The following is a 3,874-nucleotide window of genomic DNA, read 5'->3' on the forward strand; positions in this document are numbered from 1 at the left end:
CTTCCTGGCGAAGACCCCGGAGCTCCTCCGCGCACTTCTCTATGTCCACGCTCGCCTTCGCGACGAGCGCTTCCCGGGACTCCAGCTTGGCTTGGCGGGCGCGGTAGAGCGCCAGCAGCCTCCGTAGCAGCCGTTCCTCCTCAGGCTCGTTGTTGCTGCTTCCCGGCACGTCGACGATCGACAACCCGGCGGAGGCGAGCACCCCCCCATCCAGAGCTTCTCCTTCCACCGGCGCCCTGGAGCTTGACGCCTAGGGGAGCTTGATGAAGATGCCCTCGCCGGCCTTCAGATAGGCGCCGGGCTGGGACTCCTCGGAGCCTGGCGCAGCGGCAGCGGCAGAGGGATCGGCGGTCGGTGCAGCGCCTGGCGCTCCTGCGGCCGCAGGGCCGTCAGTGCCATCACCGGATCCCTCGCCAGCTTCCTCAGCGGCAGCCTTGGCGGCCTCTTCGCCGGCGGGCACATCAGCACCGGCTCCTTCTTCGGTGGCCGCGGCATCATCAGCATCACCGCGCGCGTTCTCCTCGCCACCCGCCTCGGTCTCCATCGGCTCCGTGGAGGGTGGATCTGACGACCGGAGAAGGAGAATAAATCAAACAAACATTCAAGAAAGAGAGAGAAAGATCAGAAGAACACGAGGAAGATTTCAAGCAAGGGATTACCTGCACTGGGATCCATGACCATGGGCTCCACCACCGGAGGCTCGCTGGTGCTGCCCCTTGCCGGAGACTCCTCTCTTGCTGGAGATTGTTCCCTTGCCGGGGAACGCTCCCTTGCCGGGGAATCACCCCTTGGCGGTGTGGTGGAAGCGGAAGGCACGTCGGAGGCAGTTTCCGAGCCCTCCGGGTGAAGCTATTCTGCTCCTGCACAAGCAAACCAACAGTTAGAAGTCAGCAAAGGAAAGAGCACCCGTGCGCTCCCAAAAGCAGAAAGTAAACTATGTACTTACGTTGGGGGCTGCGCTGGGGGCTGCTTCGCGGAGTTGTTGCCGGATCCGGCAAGGTAGTCTCGGGCGCCCCTCCTGTTGTCTCGACGGGCTCGTCCTCGATGATAACCACCGCACCTTGGCCCTCTTCGCCGCTCTTTGAGCCAACGTCCTGAAAAGGAACAAGTTCAAATTGAAGCAAGTTAGATACAAGATAAAGCTACAAGATGGAAGAACTACAAGTGCGTAGATGAATCTTACTCTTCTTCCTCCTCATCGGAGCTGAGCGCGAAGAGGTCGAAGTCCGGCCCACCTGCGGCGCGACGAGGCGGAGGAGAAGGATCCCTTGTCCGCTTGGCAGGCGTGGTGGCGGTGGCGCGGGAAGATCCAGCTCCAGTTGCCGCAGCGGCGCGGGGCGCTCCCGCGGTAACATCGCTTGTCGCGGTGGAGCGTGTCGCGCGGCGCGTCGGCTGCTGATTCCTTTGCCACCCCGCTGCGTCCTCGCCCCTGCGAAGGCGCCTTCTTGGTTGAACTGGGGGCTGCGCTGCGAGATCCGCCTGCGGCAAGTGGCCTGGAGATGGCGGGCCGCTCGCACCCTCGGCGGGCTCACCCTCGGCGGGCTCACCCGACTTGACCTCCGGCGCGGCAAGCTCTTCTTCGCCGTCGATCCACTCTCGCTCGGCAAGGCTTGCCGCCGCCTCCGCCTCTGCCTCCTCCACAGTGAAGCCAAACTCACCCGCGGCAGCGGCTGCCGCCGCCTCTTCCGCCCTGGTGAAGATGCGTCGCATCTCCTCCTCGGTGGTGTCGCGGGTGAGGCTCCTCTTCTCGTCGGCGCGGACCTCCACCTCCACCAGCCCGTCGAGGGATTGCTGCACGACCTCGTCGGCTGGCTCTTGCCACGTCGGGACCAGACCGTGCGAATCGCACTGCGGCATCATCGCACGGATGCGGTCGAGGGAAGAATTGTTGCACAGCGGGACGACCCCCGCCGGCAACCTAAACCACTCCGAATGCTGGGGATCGTGCTTGAATAGCTCCTTGAGCATCGCATCCAGCTCCAGCACAGTGAAGTTGAAGTTGAGGCCCGGGCGCAGTCGCATGATATCTGCCGGGCCGCCAAACTCCCAAGCGGGTCTCTTCCTCTCTTGCAGGGGGGCGATGCGGCGGCGGAGAAAATCTGCGCCTACGGCACCCACGGTCAACCTGGCAATCCTGAGACGCAAGATTCTGGTGGTGGCAATCTTCAGCATGCATCCTCCGGGGCTAGGCTGCTCCAGTCATTGCCGCGCACTACAGGAACTTGTCGCAGGGCGGTGAACGGCTGCGGGTCCTCCTCCATGATCCAACACCACTCAGCTCTCCACTCGTCCCACTTGTTGCGGAGCTCCCCCTCCAGATATGCCTCCTTGTTGCCGGCCCTCGAGATCCAGGCGATTCCTCCGGAAAGCGGCTCTCCTCTCTCGACCCGAGGCATGAAGTAGTGGCGGAAAAGAGCGACATTTGGGTGGACTCCGATAAAGTTTTCGCACAAATGTGCGAAAACGGACATGGTCAAGACGGCGTTGGGGGTGAAATCAAGGAGATGAAACCCGTAGGTGTTCATAATGTCGCAGAAGAATTCCGAGAAGGGCGGGCAGAGGCCGCAATAGAAGAACAACGGGAAGAAAGGATACCCGTATGGAGCCCTTGTCGAAGCAGCAGCGGAGAGAACCCTCGTGCGCGGATGCGCACGCGTCTCCGTCGCCCAGAAAAGATAAAACCATTGCCGCAGCCCCTCCGCGTCGAGCTCGGCGGGGAAAGTGGCCCGCTCCTTGCGCAGCGCCTCGAGCCGCAGCGCCTCGGCCGACTTCCCGACCTTCCCGGTCTTCGGAGCCATGGCGAAGGTGGTGGAAGGGGTCGACGGCGTTGGTGGCGACGGCGGAGATTGGGGGCGGAGCGCTGCTTTCTCAAAAGAGAGGGGAACGGCGGAGATTCTAGAGTAGTAAACGGACAAGGTGAGCAACTGCCTCTGTCCCCTCTGCTTATAAAGAGGGAGGGGGCGAACGTTACGCATTTTCAGAATAAAGAATACCCCACGATCTCTCCCACGACGCCGCAATCAACGCGTGCCGTTCGGGGAGGGCGCGGTGGATGCGGACTAGCAAACGGCACGACCAGGCCGCGTGTGCCCGTGCCCTGTTTTGGGCCTGGCCTGTAACGCCCCAGATTCGATGCGCCAGGTGTCCGCCAGTTATTCGCCGTCGTTGCCTTGTCAGTTGCTTGCGTGTTCCACTTTTCCATGTCATCATATGCATTTCATATCATGTCATCATGTGCATTTCATTTTGCATACTTGTTCGTCTCATGCATCCGAGCGTTTTCCCCGTTGTCCGTTTTGCAATCCGGCACTCCTATGTCATCCGGCGTCCGCTTCTTGCCTCTCTTCGTGTGCGGGTGTTAAACTTTCTCGGAATGGCCCGAGGTTTGCCAAGCGGCCTTGGTATAGCACCGGTAGACCGCCTGTCAAGTTTCGTGCCATTTGAAGGTCGTTTGGTACTCCAACGGTTAACCGGGTAACCGCAAAGCCCTCTTTGAGTTACAGCCCAACACCCCTTCCAAAGTGTCCCAAAACCCATCTAACTCCCCTCCATGCTCTCGGCCGTTCGATCACGATCGCGTGACCGAAAACCGCTCCTTATTTGGACTCTCCTAGCTCCCTCTACCTATAAATATGTGGCCTCCCCCGAAATTCCCGCAGTCCAAACCCTAGCCCCGCTCCTCCCCGCGCCGCCGGACGCGTCCGCGTCGCGCCGGACATGTCCATCCCCGCAGCCACGTCGCTCCGGCCAACCACACCGCACCACGTCACCCCGCCGCCGCCGCCAGCCACTCACGCGCCGCCACCTCACCCTCTCTCTCTCCTCCCTCCGCCGCAGCCCGCGGGAGGCCCTCCCGGCCCGGACGGCCGCCGCC

The sequence above is a fragment of the Triticum dicoccoides genome, chromosome 5B, assembly GCF_002162155.2.
Source record: "Triticum dicoccoides isolate Atlit2015 ecotype Zavitan chromosome 5B, WEW_v2.0, whole genome shotgun sequence".
Classification (NCBI taxonomy): domain Eukaryota; kingdom Viridiplantae; phylum Streptophyta; class Magnoliopsida; order Poales; family Poaceae; genus Triticum; species Triticum dicoccoides.